Source organism: Ascaphus truei, chromosome 5, assembly GCF_040206685.1.
Source record: "Ascaphus truei isolate aAscTru1 chromosome 5, aAscTru1.hap1, whole genome shotgun sequence".
NCBI classification, from domain to species: Eukaryota; Metazoa; Chordata; class Amphibia; order Anura; family Ascaphidae; genus Ascaphus; species Ascaphus truei.
The window spans coordinates 238,201,914-238,218,492 of record NC_134487.1 but is presented as its reverse complement, the minus strand read 5'-3'; positions in this window follow the sequence as shown (position 1 = coordinate 238,218,492).

The window sequence follows — 16,579 nt, the reverse complement described above, 5'->3', positions numbered from 1 at the left end:
CACAGGAGGCAACCACCGGCCTACCGCGGCCTTGCCTAATTCTCCCCCTCCTCGAGAAATGCCCTCCGTAGCGCAACTGCGCTGTCGTTCCCCAGTCCATCTCTCCTCCCCCCCCAAGGGTATGTCCACAAGTTCCAGACTAGGCGGGGATCCCGTGGAACAGGTGACAGGGGCAGGGGTTTTATCTAGGGCGTGGGATGGGACATAAGGGCAAGAGATTGGACCCACGGGGTTACGACCCGTTCTCTGCTGTCCGTAGACTGGTCTAATGAGGATATCTCACCCTCCTCAGTCCTTGGATCGCTCATCCAACTCCTGGGCCCTTGAGATGATCGGGGACCTTCCCCCGATCGCCGAAGTGTCGCTGCGTCTTTCCCAGCGGTTCCGCCGTCGTCTCCGGAAGTGATGTCCTCCCCGGAACCGGAAGCGCCGCCATCTTGGGTTGGACCCCCATGCGGGATCTCTTCCTCGATGACGACATCCGGAAGCTCCGCCGTCGTCTCCACCGGAAGTGGTATCTCCTCCGCACGTGCGTCTTGGGCCTGGCACGGCCTTGTTTCCGCCACACCGTCTACCGGAGCAAGGTAAGTGAGTGGCTTTTTCTTACTATTCCGCAGGGGTGTCGGCGTCTCTCGCCCGTCGCCGCCGTGTCCTGAGGCGGATGGACTCCGTCTCTCGGCTTGCCGATCTGCGGGGGACGCCCTGCTTTCCAGGCTGCTACTCATGCTAAGGGGTGTCGTCCTCCCCGGTTCTGTCCTGGGCCTCGATTTCACCTCCGCTAGCTCGCGGAGATCCTCATCCAAGTAATCCCCCTTCCCTGACTTAGGGGTCACCAATCGGGGCGATAGTCTTTTCTCAGTGCGGTCGGGGAGTGACCCGACCGTCTCGGTTGCTGCTGACCCAGCCGATTTAATCGACTCCAGTCCCCTTTCTCCGGGACTTGCACGATTGATCCACAGTGCACCAGGGGACTCGGCGGAGCGCCTAGCCGTATCCCCCGGGGGGTCAGCAGATTGGATCGGAATGAACGTCGGCATTGGCCATAAGTATAGTGTCCCGCATTGTGGGCAGCGTGCCGCCGTGTTAACAATGCCTCCGGGCAGCCCGCATTGTAGGCAGAGCCCGACCACCGTCTCGGTGTTAGCCACCCTGACTACCAGTACCCCGCCGGGTACCGAGTAGGGCTGGGTGGAGACCATAGTTCCCACTGTGGAGGAGCAGGCCATTCTTTTGGTAGGGACCACTTTCAGTATAGGTCTCTCCAGGTCAGTGGTTCCTCGCAACTGACCGGTAGAAGCTTCTGGGCCAGCCACTTCCTGCTTCGGCTCCTCCTTCCGCTGGCATAGCTGGAACCCGCCCCCAGGGGTTGCAATTATGGGCGGATCCCACAGGGGAATAGCATGCCCCTTAATTAAGGCCGCGCCTTTCTCAGTCCTGGTGGGCGCGGTCGGCGTTTTCGCGCCAATTGCCTCATCAGAGGTGGATTCTTTGCCCGCGGCTAGTTCCCGCCTTCTCCTGGCAGCTGCTTTCCGTGCAAAATATCCCTCCTTTTTGCACGTTACCTCCGCGGCCGGAACTACTTCTTGTAGTGGCGCCGTCTGGATATCAGTCCCTGGGCCCAGTGGGTGCATTCCCACAGGCCATAGTTGCAAGTCACTCCCCCTGGTGGAAATCAGGGGAGGGTCCCATAGACTAAGCGGTTGACTCAGCACAGGGGCCGAGTGAGTCACTGTCCATGAAGGCGCAGCTAGCAAGTGGGAACCGCCATTTTGGTTGGCTTTTAAGCCCGAAATGTCAGTTTGTTTGCTCTTCTCGCTGGGTTCCCCCCCAGTTATCACAATGTCCTCACACTCTTCAAGGGTGGCCCCTCGGTGTCCCAGACAGGACAAAAACGGGGCAGCCACAGCCTTCGCTCCACTCCAGAGCAGACTAGTTAAAGACAGCTCAGCGACAGCTTGCTTTTCAGTGGGGCGCACGCCACGGGTGCCTTCCCCATCCGCCTCTGGTCGCCATTTTGGGCTCTCCGCACCACGCGGATCCTCCATTCTCTCGTAACAGTTATCGTACATGGGGCTCCGCTCTGCGGGGCAGCCACCACACCAGTACAATAAAGATTGCTCAGATGCACCACCACATGTGTACCTGATCTAGGCTGGACTCATGTTGCACTACCTCAGGCTAGGCTCACTCTCTCAGTGTCTGCTGTAACTCCTTCCTCCCAGTCTGTGCTCCCTATGGTAAGTGTCTGGAATGGGCTAGAGTACTCTGGCTCTGCCATGCAGTACTTGGGGCATCTACCTCTCTTGGTCAGCCTAGCGCAGACCCTCTCCAGGATTCCTGACAATGTTAACAGGCTATCCCTTCTGGCGTCCTACCAACTAGCACTACCTCAAAGCGACTCGGTCAGCTATAGCCCGGCTCCAAACCCCTCACTCCTTTCAGGCCCCTAGGTCATCCCTGCAAACTGACAATACCCTGTCAGCCCCTGACCACCCCTAGGTCCGTCCCTACGCAGCACAGAGTGGCAGCAGACGCTCTCCCTGTTTCCCAGTGTGCCTAGCTAGAGCCTGTCCTGTTGACAGATCTGATCTCAGCAGCTCGCCTCCCAATGTAACGGTTTTTCTGGCCCGGCCTGACCCACCCAATCTCACATTGGCCCCTGTGGTCTAACCGGTCCCCATTACAGTGTGGTAGTGTCTGGTGGTGCACCTGTTGGCAACAGGACTACTGAGTCTCCCGCATGATGGTGTGTGGGGAGGACCCGTCCAGACAGGCAGCTGAGGTAGTGTGCTGAGTCCTACCTAGTTCCAGTGCAGCGCCTCCACCTCATCAGGGTCCCTTCGGTCACTTGGGGATGGTCCTGGCGAGGAACTCCTCTGTGGTGCTCCTCTCTGTACATTCACTCCACACATGTACACGAGAGGGTTTGTGATTAAGAGCATCTTTATTGGTTGATGTGGGCTAGCTGCCCCTCGCAGTACTTTCTCTAGCCACTCATTGTCCCTCAGTGCTTCCCTTTGAAAGGTGTAATTCTCCTTTAATAGGGATTCCCCATCCCAGCCGGGATGTCTTTACCCTGTGCCAGGTCCCTGGACACAGTCTTCCTATTCAGCTACTATAACATAACTCTTACAGACTACTCAGAACCACGCAGGACACAGAACTCAGATAGAACTAACTCTTAGACACAGTGCTGTGCCTTATGTACACTCTGGAAGCTGACACACTTCTGACATCACTAACCATGGAGTCAGAGCATGTGACCACTCCCATCCATACACAGGGCACCCCACCAGGGTGTGAGGGCAAACCTCCATAATTACTGCTGGCATGCCCACAACTTACCAGGCCTTACTGTCAGCAGGAGAGATGACTGTAGCCATTTTACATGACCGCTACACTTAGATTTGAAAGAACTTAGACTGGTGGTGGATGAGAGAGTCTCTGGTAGGTTGTTCCAGTTTTGAGGTACACGGTAAGAGAAGGAGGAGCGGCCGGATACTTTGTTGAGCCTTGGGACCATGAACAGTCTTTTGGAGTCTGATCTCAGGTGATAGGTGCTGCAGGTGGTAGGGGTGAGGAGCTTGTTCAGGTAGCTGGGTAGATTGCCCATAAAGAATTTGAAGGCAAGACAGGAAAGGTGAACTTTGCGCCTAGACTCGAGTGATGATCAATCTAGTTCTTTGAGCATTTCGCAGTGATGTGTGTTATACTGTAGTTGCATTGGAGAACAAAACGACAAATTGCGTTGTAAAGGGTGTTAAGTTTGCTAAGGTGGGTTTGAGGTGCCGAGCCATATACTATGTCTCCATAGTCAATAATTGGCATTAGCATCTGCTGTGCGATACGTTTTCTGCCCAGGAGACTTAGGGAGGATTTGTTCCTATAAAGTACCCCTAGTTTGGCATAGGTCTTGGTTGTCAGGGTATCAATGTGCATCCCGAATGTTAAGTGGGAGTCAAACCATATGCCCAGGTATTTAAAACTAGTAACAGGAGTTAGGGTGGTGTTAGTGTTTATTCTGGAAGCCAGGGATCATGTGTAAGGTGATTTAGCTCAGATAGTATCAACTCGGCCCTCTTTTCCAAGCACGACAAGGTCTGTTTCTTTTCTTTACTTTATTTGGGGAAAGTAGCATAAAATACAGTCACTTGTGAAGGGATGTACAGTACGTATGAATAGTGTCTCTCTGTGTGTGCCTGGTAGTTAAGAGCAGGTGAGAAGATAATCCTACCATACAGGGGTTACAGCAGTGCTCACTCATCCAAGGTAATGGTGGAAAAGAATGAGACCGCACTACTGTCAGCAAAAAGACAGGGGAGAAAAATGGGAAAGTCCATTAACTGGAGGACTGGAGGTGTTGCCAGAGCAACCAGGGGTGTGACAGCTTGGAAGGAAAAAGGCTACTTAATGTATCCATTCCATCTGCACTGGGAGTAAGCTGCAGGGAAAGTAAATCCATGTACAGCTAGCAAGCAGAACTGCCAAGGGAGAGGGGGGCTGAACAGAAGAGGCAGACAGGGGTACTCCTGTTCCATGACAGTGTTGGTTCTAATCTGGAGCTCAGTTGCTGGAAGCTTTAAAAATGTAGTCTTGGTCCCAAACACCATTGTTACAGTCTTGTCAGTGTTTAAAAACAGTTTGTTTTGGGAAATCCAGTTTTCGAGTCTGAAAAAGTCAGACTGAAGTATGTGTTGAAAGATAGAGAGGCTATGGCTGTGTGCATATAGGATTGTGTCATCTGCATATATGTGTATTGAGGCTTCCTGACAAGCTGTGGGAAGATCATTGATGAACATTGAGAAGAGTAGGGGCCCCAGAACAGAGCCTTGCGGGACGACACAGGTGATATCCAGGGGGTTAGAGTTAGAGCCAGAGATGGACACATGTTGGGATCTACCTGATACTGTAGGTAGGACTGAAACCAGTTTAAAGCATGCTTCCCTATTCCAGAGCTCTTGAGTTTGTTGAGCAGGATAGAATGATCAACAGTATCAAAAGCCTTTGCAAAATCTAGGAATACTGCACCAGTGAGTTGACCCCGTTCCCTTCCACACTGGATTTCATTGCAAACTTTTAGCAGGGTAGTTACGGTAGAGTGTTTGGGGCGAAAGCCAGATTGAAATTGGCTAGGGAAATTTGTCTTTTTATAGTAATCGCTTAATTGGGAGTGGACACATTTTTCCATGACTTTGGATAGGATTGGGAGAAGGGAGATTGGTCTGTAGTTTGAGACAGTGTTTTTGTCCCCACTTTTGAAGATTGGGACAACTCTGGCAGCTTTCTAGGTCTTAGGGATATGGCCAGCAGACAGGATAGAGTTGACTATGGAAGCAATTGGTTTGGCAATTGCTAGGGCACCAAGTCTTAGGAACCTAGATTGTAGTAAGTCAGGTCCGCATTGGCTGCTTAGTTTTAATTTGAGAAGCGCTTGTGTAATCTCCTCTTCGGATACTGGGCCAAATTGAAAATTGTGGGCAATGTTGGGAGGGGGTGGGGCTATAGGGGTACTCCCAGGATGAAATTCAGGTTTGTGGTTTGGGTTGCGTTTTGCTAATAAGTTAGTAGCACACCCCACAAAGTAATCATTGAATGCATTTGCAATGTCGGTGGGGTTTGTCAGAGTAATATCGCCCTTAGTGATATTACTTGGCTGTTGATGGTTAGAAGGCTGGAATATGTTGTTGATAACCTTCCAGAAGTTAGCTGGGTTTTATGTGTTCTGGAGGAGATTGTCAGAGTAATATTGTGCTTTTGCATGCCTTGTTTGTCTTGTGCACATGTTCCGCAGGCATCTGTAGTGATTGAGATCCTTGGTAGTGCCAGTTATTTTGTGGCTTTTCCGCAAGGCATCCCTGAACTGGTAGAGTGCTATAAGGTCAGGTGTAACCCATGGAAGGTGGGCACCCCGTACCCTTATTCTGCGTAGTGGAGCATGGGTATCACAGAGTTTTAAGAACTCGGATTGGAAATAGTCGAGCGCAGAATCAGGGTCAGGAATTAAATCGATTCTGTGCCAATGGCAGTTGGTAAGGTCAGTCAGAAACTGTTGTGGGTTAAAGTTTCTAAATGTTCTAGTGAGGAGAACTTTAGGGCTTGATTGGGGCGGTTTAATTTTCCTTACACAGTACACTATTGCATGGTCACTGAAAATGTCAGGAAGGATGCCAGAGGATTGGATTCTGCTGGGATTTGAGGAGAGAATCCAGTCAAGCAAGGAATGGTTGTGCGATTTCAGGTTTGTTCGTGTGGGTTGGGAAATGAGTTGCGATAGGTTAAGTGACTTGATTTGTGTGTGGATTTTGTGTTTTTTTGGGTCAAGCCAATTGAAGTTGAAATCCCCAAGAACTAGCATCTCACTCTTCTCATTCAGAGAGGAAATGGAGCCAAGAAACTTGGTGATATCAGTCAGAGATTGTAAAGGGGCTTTAGGGGGGCGGTAGATGCCAGCAATCAGGATGGGCTTAGAAAAGCCGAGGCAGATTCTGCCAACTAGAATTTCAAGAGAGGTTGGGCTTGGGGTGCAATTTAACAGTGTAAATTGTAAGGTGTCTGCAATATAAAATAATACCCCTCCTCCTCTCTTTGACCTATCTCTCCTAAAAATGGAGTATCCCTGAATGGCAATATGTGCACCAGGGGTTTTAGGGGTTAGCCATGTTTCTGTAAGAACGATGGCTTTTGGTTTATGCATAAGGCAGCAGGTGCCGGCACTACGCGCATGTGCAGAGAGGCACGCGCGCGCACAGAGACACACACACAAGCACAGAGACACACACTGTCATATACACACATACAGTCATATACACACACACAGCATATACACACACACACAGTCATATGCACACACAGTCATATACACACAGTCATATACAGTACACACACACAGTCATATATATACACACACAATCATATACACACACACAGTCATATACACACACAGTCATATATACACACACACACACACACACACAGTCATATACACACAAACACACACCCAGACTTATACACGCACAGTAGTACACACACACACAGTCATATACACACACACAGTCATATACACACACACACACAGTCATATACACACACAATAGTACACACACACATAGTCATATACACACACACAGTCATATACACACACACGCAGTCATATACACACACACACACACACACACAGTCATATATACACACACACATGCACACAGTCATATACACACACAGTCATATACACACACACACACACACAGTCATACACACACACACACACACACACACACACACACACACACACACACACACACACACACACACACACACACACACACACACACACTCATATACACACACGCACACAGTCATATACACACACAGTCATATACACACACACACACACACACAGTCATACACACACACACACACACACACACACACACACACACACACACACACACTCATATACACACACGCACACAGTCATATACACACACAGTCATATACACACACACAGTCATATACACACACGCACACAGTCATATACACACACAGTGATATACACACACACACAAGGTTATTGACAGTTACTATAAATATAGAAGTACAAATTGTTAAAACAGGGAGGGGGGGTGGAGTGCCGAGCACATGTGTTCTAAGTCACTTCTTTGCGTTTTGGTCACTGAAATTGTGTTTGATTTTTAATTTAAAAAATCACCATCACAAAGACAATTTCTGTGACAAAACACAAAAGTTTCACTTAAAATGCACGTGCTTGGCACGCATACACTTTATTATATATACTACACATCATGGTAATTTTAAGCAATGTATGAAACGTGAAATCCTCTGCCAATGATTGGTGTTTGCTTTTTAATGTTGGATTATTTTGTGACTTTTGATTTTGAATGATGCAGTTTATTTGGATATTTATTTGATTTATTCATGGTTTTGTTTTGATGTTTTAATTGTTTATTCTGGTCTTTATTTTGGATTTGATTAATTGATTGGTGTTAATTTTGTCGTTTACTTCTTAATTTATTTTTATTTTGGAATGCATAGGAGATTGTTTATGATTTTTTTTAAGTTGACCATTAACTGGCAGTGTTAAATCATGCTCATATTATATGGACATGATGTACCAACTGTGCCATTCAATTGTTTTATTGCCATTTGTTATGTATTTAGTTGGCTATGTAATGTGTTTTATTTGGTCCTGTTTTTTTATTCTTTCACCATTTCTATAGTGGGAAATCATGCCCATAATATATGAGCATGCTGTATCCACTGTAACAATGAATGGGTGGGTATTTTAGGCCTCCCGGGTGGGTAGCTGGGCAGGGTGGGTTAACCCCTTAATTACTATAGCGGTTATTAACCGCTAAGGTGATTAAGGGGCTATGGGACATTCGATTGTATTTATTATGTATTCTTGCTGAAATCAGAGGACATGGCCCTGCAGTAATCTGACGAGGACGCCCTTCACATTGGCAGGGGTAAGAAGAACGGTTTTTATTGACTTTATTTATGCTGCCTGGCTAATGTTGTGTTTAAGAAAGGCCAAATAATCTATTATCCATATCTGGATAATAGTTATTTTGCCCATTACTGTACTGTATGTGTTTGGGGGGGGAGCTGTATTGATTTAAATGTAGGCCATGTTTCTTTTTTAAATACAGTAATGGTACCGCAGGCCAGCGGGGAACCACGGTGACCACCTGAGGACCCATGGACGCCCACAGGGACACCGGAGGAACTAAGGACACCTTGGGGAAAAACTGAGGGCCGCACAACTGAGGGCCCCACAGCTGTGGGGGACCCGCGGGAACAAACTGAGGGGCCTAGACACCCGTGGGAACCACCCGAGGGCCCCAGACACCCGTGGGAACCACCCGAGGGCCCACAGACACCCGTGGGGATGACCTGGGGACACCCAGACATCGTTGTGGCCATGTTAAGGCCCTCTGACACCCACGGGGAACACCTGGAGGCCCACAGAGCCTAACACGGACCACCAGAGGACCACCGGAAACCGTGGGCACCCCCCGGGGTGCACTGTGTGGCCTGCAGACACCCGTCGGGACCACCCGGGGACCCCTGCCGGCCTGGAGTATTAATCATGTGTGTGTAAAAAATAATAATATATATATTGGTTTTACAGTATGTGGGGGCACAGGGGGTGGGTTGTGTATTGGTGTTTATTAGATATTGTAATGGTTTATTCTGTGGCCTAGGTCCACAGTGGTCATCAAACTCTTTGCCCAAAAGAGCCAACTATGAGTAGAACAACGATTTAGAATTTTTCAAAGAGCCATATATATATTTTTACAAGTACGGTTGATTAACCGTCATCACATCAGGCTGTCCCCCCATTACATCAGGTTGCACCACATCATTATTCCCCCCATCACATCAGGTTGTCCCCCCATCATTATTCCCCCCCATCACATCAGGCTGCCCCCCCATCATTATTCCCCCCATCACATCAGGCTGTCCCCCATTATTATTCCCCCATCACATCAGGCTGCCCCCCCATCATTATTCCCCCCATCACATCAGGCTGTCCCCCCATCATCACATCAGGCTGCCCCCTCATCACATCAGGTTGCCCCCCCCAGGGCCGCCAACTGAAATCATGGGGCACGGGACAAATGAAAGGAGCCGGGCCCCCCCCCCGAACCCATAGCATACCCCCCCCCCCTCGAACCCATAGCGCACCTACCACGAAAAAATATCTTTTAGCGCGCAACTTTTACTTAACTGTTTTCTTATTGTGATACAGAAAAAAACATTACAATGCAACCTATTTATTTTTATATTTTCAACAAAAGACATGTGACTGCCTGCCTGGGTGGCTGAGTGGGTGGGTGGGTGAATGACAGTAGAATGACAGTTGGGTGAATGACGGTGGGTGGGTGTATGACAGTGACACTTGACAGTGACACTTGGGTGGGTGACAGTGACTGGGTGGGTGTGTGGTTGACAGTGACTTGACAGTGACTGGGTGGGAGACAGTGACTGGGTGGGAGACAGTGACTGGGTTGGTGACAGTGACTGGGTGGGAGACAGTGACTTAGACAGTGACTGGGTAGATGGGAGACAGTGACTTGGGAGACAGTGGCTTGGGTGGGAGACAGTGACTTTTGGTGGGAGACAGTGACTATGGGAGACAGCGACACTGGGTGGGAGACAGTGACTTAGACAGTGACTGGGTGGGGTTGACAGTGACTTTGGGAGACAGTGACTGGGTAGGTGGGTGGGAGACAGTGACCTCGGGAGACAGTGACTGGGTGGGTGGGAGACAGTGACTTAGACAGTGACTTGGGAGACAGTGACTTGGGTCGACAGTGTCTGGGTTAGGCAGTGACTGGGTGGGTGGGTGGGTTGGTGGGTGGGAGACAGTGACGTTTGGGAGACAGTGACTGGGTGGGAGACAGTGACTGGGTGGGAGACAGTGACTTTGGGTGTGTGGGAGACAGTGACTGGGTGGGTGGGTTTGATAGTGACTTAGACGGTTGGGTGGGTGTGCGGGTGGGAGACAGTGACTGGTTGGGTGGGTGTTGGGTGGGAGACAGTGACTTAGAAAGTGACTTGGGTGGGAGACAGTGACTTGGGTGGGAGACAGTGACTTTGGGAGACAGTGACTTGGGTGGGCGACAGTGACTGGTTTGACAGTGACTGGGTGGGTGGGTGACAGTGACACTGGGAGACAGTGACTGGGTTTGACAGTGACCCTTGTTTACGGTGAGAGACAGTGACTTTGGGAGACAGTGACTGGGTGGGACAGGGACTGGGTTGACAGTGACTTAGACAGTAACTGGGTTGGGAGACAGTGATTGGGTGGGTGGGAGACAGTGACTGGGTGGGTGACTTTGGAGACATTGACTGGGTGGGTTGGTGGGAGACAGTGACCTTAGACTGGGTGGGAGACAGTTACTGGGTGGGTTAGACAGTGACTGGGTGGGTGAGTGGGAGACAGTGACTTGGGTGGGTGGGAGACAGTGACTTGATAGTGACTTTGGGAGACAGTGACTGGGTGGGTGGGTGACTAGACAGTGACTGGGTGGGTGGGTGGGAGACAGTGACTGGGTGGGTGGGAGACGGTGGGTGGGTGGTAGACGGGTTGATGGTGGGTTGTGAGATGGTGGCTGGGTGGGAGACGGTGGGTGGGTGGCTGGGTGGGAGACGGTGGGGTTGGCTGGGTGGGAGACGGTGACTGGGTGGGTGTCTGGGTGGGAGACGGTGACTGGGTGGGTGGGAGACTGACTGGGAGACGTGACTGGGTGGGTGGGAGACTGACTGGGAGATGATGACTGGGTGGGTGGGAGACAGTGACTGGGTGGGTGGGAGACAGTGACTGGGTGGGTGACAGTGAGACAGTGACGGGTGGGTGACAGTGACTGGGTGGGTGACAGTGACTGGGTGGGTGACAGTGACTTACCTTGACCAGGTGGGTGCAGCTTGCCGAGTCCTCCTGTCCCGATATTCCTGTGGCAGTTGCCCGGGAGCAGAGGTGCGCTTGGGGGTGCGGGAGGTGGGCTCGGGGGGGGCATGGGAGGTGGGCTCGGGGGGGGGGGCACGGGAGGTGGGCTCGGGGGGAGCGCGGGAATCTGGCGTGAAGGGAGCGCGGGAAGCAGGGGGAAGCAGGCCGCAGGATTAGCTGGTACTTCCCCCTCTGTCCCACGTTGGGAGCGGGGGAGGAGGGGCCGCCGCAGGAGGCGCTGGCAGGAGAAGCTGGTACTTCCCCCCTCTGTCCCACGTTTTGTGGCCCTGACCTGCGCATGCGCGCCAGGACCGCTGGGGAATCGCCGCCATTTTTCTACACACACTTGCTTCTCCGCCGCCCACGTGCTTGCTCCCGCATTGCGCCTGCCCCAGCACGGACATGCCCCAAGAGCCGCAAGTGGCTCGCGAGCCGCGGTTTGATGACCCCTGGCCTAGGAAGTGGGTAGGGCTGTTGTGTATATTTTTTTTTAATTGTGGGTAGTGGTGGTGGGTGAAGGGGTTATTAGCCCCAAGGATGGGTAGCTGGAGAGGTTAACCCCTTCATTACCTTAGTGGTATTAACCGCTAAGATAATGAAAGGGTTAACACCACCAGCAACCCCCATGCATGGCCTAAACACCCACCAAGGGCCCACTACCTTCACCCACCCCCGCTACCCACAATAAGCATGGCACTGGTGGTTAACCCCTTCATTGCCTTAGCGGTTAGCCGCTAAGGTAATTAAGTTGCCTGTAAATCCATTTTTCATGCATCGGATTCATGCCGGGGGTCTCCGGTGCTGATATTTAAGTAATAATCCCCGAAGAACAGGGCATTATTGGCCAGTAATGCCCTGTTCTTCGGGGATTATTACTATTATAGGCTAAATGTAGGCTTTTTTCAGAAATAATAGACACTTTTGTATAGTTATATAGATTTTTTTATTAAAATAAAATGGTAAATAAATGAATCCACCTCTATATACTCTTACACTGCAGATATCAATATCCAGACACTGCCGCCCCCTCTGTACACACACACACACACACACACACACACACACACACACACAACACAGCAGCTCAACACACAACACAGCAGATCTACACACACACAAACTGCTGACACACACACACACACACACACACACACACACACAACACAGCACCTCTACACACAACACAACAGAGCACCTCTACACACAACACAACACAGCACCTCTACACACAACACAACACAACACAGCACCTCTACACACAACACAGATCCTCTACACACACAACTGCTGCTACACACACAAACTGCTGCTACACACACAAACTGCTGCTACACACAAATACAACACAACAGCACAGCACACACACAGCTGCTGCTACACTCAAACGCTGCTGCTGCTGCTGCTGCTGCTGCTGCTGCTGCTGCTGCTGCTGCTGCTACTGACAAACACACACACACACACACACACAGACAGACAGAGAAACTTCAGCTACAGTAGAAACAAACTGCAAACAGACACTCACTTGCTTTGCAGACTCCCTCTCTCCCCCACCCCACCAATTCAACTGAATCTTCTCAGTTCACGGAGCAAGGGGGAGGAGTCAACCCGTGGCTGATACTTTTTAACCAACCCCCTGCCTTGTCTCAGAGCTGTTCCTACTTTTAGACCAATCCCCTGCCCTGTCTCAGCTCTTCTGAAAGCTGATTGGCTGAAAATAATCACATTGAAATCAACACTTTGCAAGCAGCTAAATTTCCGGGCATTACTGATTGGATAATGCCCGGAATTTTAACCAATCAGAGGGCAGGAATTTCAATAATGCCCTGAATTTGACTGCTTTAGCCTATAATAATGGATATCAGCTCCGGAGTCTCCGGCATCAATCCAATGCAGGAAACATGCATTTTATTTTCTATATGCCGTCTCGCCGCTCATCGCTAGCTTCTCCCCACCTTCTTGCCAACTTTTTGTGGTGGGACAATTTGGAGACGAAATCTCAATTCTAAAGTGGCGATCAGCCGCGATAAGCTGATCGGGGCTTATAGAATTGAGCGTGTTTGAAAAACTGGTGATGTGGCTTATCGACGCGCATCTGGCGATATATTTTTTTTACGGCAAGAAAAAATGCCGATTTTTGCTCTTATCGACAACTTATCGGGGCTTACTGAATAGCAGTAGGCATTTTTGTCGATAAGCTGGCGATAAGTTGCTTATCGCAGCTTACTGCATGAGGCCCTAAGCACGAACTGGGCGGCCTAAGGCCGAGGCCCCGCTGCATTAGACAGCGTGCCTGCACTGCATACAGGCGGCACGTGGAGAGGCACTTCACTGCTATCTGCGGGCCGTAGGGAGCGGGGGGGGCATGGCCAAAATGGGTCGGGTGGGCGCAGCCATTGAGCCCGGGGTGAGGGGTGTAGTAGGTTGTGGGTCCACAGGAGAGGGGGGGTGTTGGATGCGGGTCTGGGAGGTTGTGGGTCCGGGAGGAGAGGGGGAGGGGTTATACAAGGGGGCAGATAGATCGGGTGCTGTAAAGTTCCCCCCCATGTGTGTGAGACAGGAGAGGGAGATACACCAGGGCTGTGCGAAATAAATATATAAAAGGTATCACCTAATACTGAAGAACATATATATATATATATATATATATATATATATACATACTGTATATATATATATATATATATATATATATATATATATATATATATATATATATATATATATACACATATACATATATATATATATACATATATATATATACATATATATATATACATATATATATATACATATATATATACATATATATATATATATATATACATATATATATATAAGTTCTTCAGTATTAGGTGATACCTTTTTTATTGGACTAACAATTTATGTCATAGGACAAGCTTTCGAGAGTTATCCCCTCTTCTTCAGGTCAAGCAATACTGATATACAAAGGATTCAAAGGATATCAGTATTGCTTGACCTGAAGAAGAAAGGATAACTCTCGAAAGCTTGTCCTATGACATAAATTGTTAGTCCAATAAAAAAGGTATCACCTAATACTGAAGAACTCATTTATTCTGCACTATCGCAACTGGACTATCACGGCTATTTTCTGCTTTATATATTTATATATATATATATATATACACTCCCCCGCCCTCCTACCTTTTTGGAGGTGGGGGAAGCTCTGACATCTCCAGGTAGGTACAGCCCCCGGTGCTGATAGGCTCACCAGCGCACCACGTGATGCGTCACCGCTCAGGATCACAATCCTTTTGCATCCCCTGCCGGCTGACGCATCAAAGCACATAGTGAGCCTTGTATTGAGGAGGGACTGGGGCCTGTTCGGGAAGAAGTCAGGAGCTGGTGAGTGACGTGCACGCGGTCGCGTTCGCAGTCGGATGCAGCGGGACCGCAGCCTAAGCGTCAGGGCTGATGTGGCAGAGAGACGGATTGAAGAGGTGGTTCACTTTCAGCATGAATTGGTACTCTCCCAACTAATTACATTAAAACAGTGTTTTTTGTTTGTTTTTTTTACTTTTTTCTCATGACCAAGTATAAGAAACACAATTTTGACCGTGACCCAAAGAAAAATATGAGACAACAGATATAATAGATACTATAATTTGAATCTTTTTAACTTGAAGAAAAAAAATCTATATACCGGCATTACTTGGGGGGGGGGGGAATTAAAGCAGGAGATATAAGTTCAATAAATGTTTAAAATGCTTAAATAAAAAAACTAAAAAAACGTTTAAGATTTATTATTTAATGACAGGTGTGACCAGCTGTTCTTTATGATCTTGTTCTGGTCTGGAACACACGTACAGTAAATAGTGCTACATGCATATCAGGTGCACTGGTAAGTCTTTTCCTTTTAGAACTGTATCCCAGTTCAAACATGTACTGTACTGTAGGTTGTTGTGAACGTCAGCAACAACAAAACAGACGTGCTCCTCGTTTTCTTGCTGAGGCATCAAGTTTAGCTCGATTATAGATTCAGGATTTTTAAAACGGAAAGGATCTTTCACCCAACTGTTTTCCTTCACAATTTCAAGCCTTTCTGTCGGGAAGTTGAGGCTAAGGGGCCTATTCACTAAACTTCGATAAGTACATTACAGTACTATACAATGACCTTTCAGGCTCCAAAACGGCTTTTTAAATGAGCTTTAACACTCTGGCTGTAAGATGTAGTGCGGTAATGAAACAATTCCCAAACTCGCATTTTTTGCCAGTAACTGCTATTCACTAAGCTCCGAGATGCATATCGCACCATAAAAACGTACATTCTTTTCACGCAATCTAAAGGGTGGCAAGATCAGAATCGCTATTTGCATATCACAGAGTTTATTTAATTTTTGCTGCATAGGATTGAATCCGGGTGTCTCCGGGGCTGACCCGCATTGATTTCAGCCCCGGAGACACATGGATTCAATCAAAGGTAATACAAATTCAATTATAGCCTGTTTCATTACCTTAGCGGCTATGGGTAATGAAAGGGTTAAATAGCAGGCGCTGCTTTGTTGTTGGTAGAGGGAGTGGGTGAAGGTGGTACAGTAGCTGCCCCAGGGTGGGTGTTTAAGTCTCCCGGAAGAGTTGCAGTAGGAGTTAACCCCTTCATTACCCTAGTGGTTATTTAATTGTAATTTATTTGGTACCTGTTTTTTAAGGTTGCCATTCAATATCATTGTGGCAATCCATGCCCATATTGTGGGCATGGTTTACCACAGTCACAATCAATGGCTTTATTGTCAAGAGAATGTTTTATGTAAATGACATATGTTTTATTTTGTGGTTCTTTTTTTTTTTTAGGTTGCTCATTTTTGTGGGTATGGTTTACCACTATGACAATCAATGGGTTGGAGGTAGTTTCCCCAGGGAGGGTGGTTAGTGCGAGGGTGTGACAGGGTAAATAAAAGCCACCAGCTATATGCCTGGCAGACATATTTTTAGTCTGCAGTGCAGCAGTGATGAGGCTTCAGTGGGAAGCTCATGGCAATTAGTTGGATCCCAGCTGCCTAATCAAGGTGTGTTAAAAACCCCAGGCTGTGCACACATGCAGACTAGCTGGTCAGGAGACAGGAGTGAGATACTGAAGAGATTACT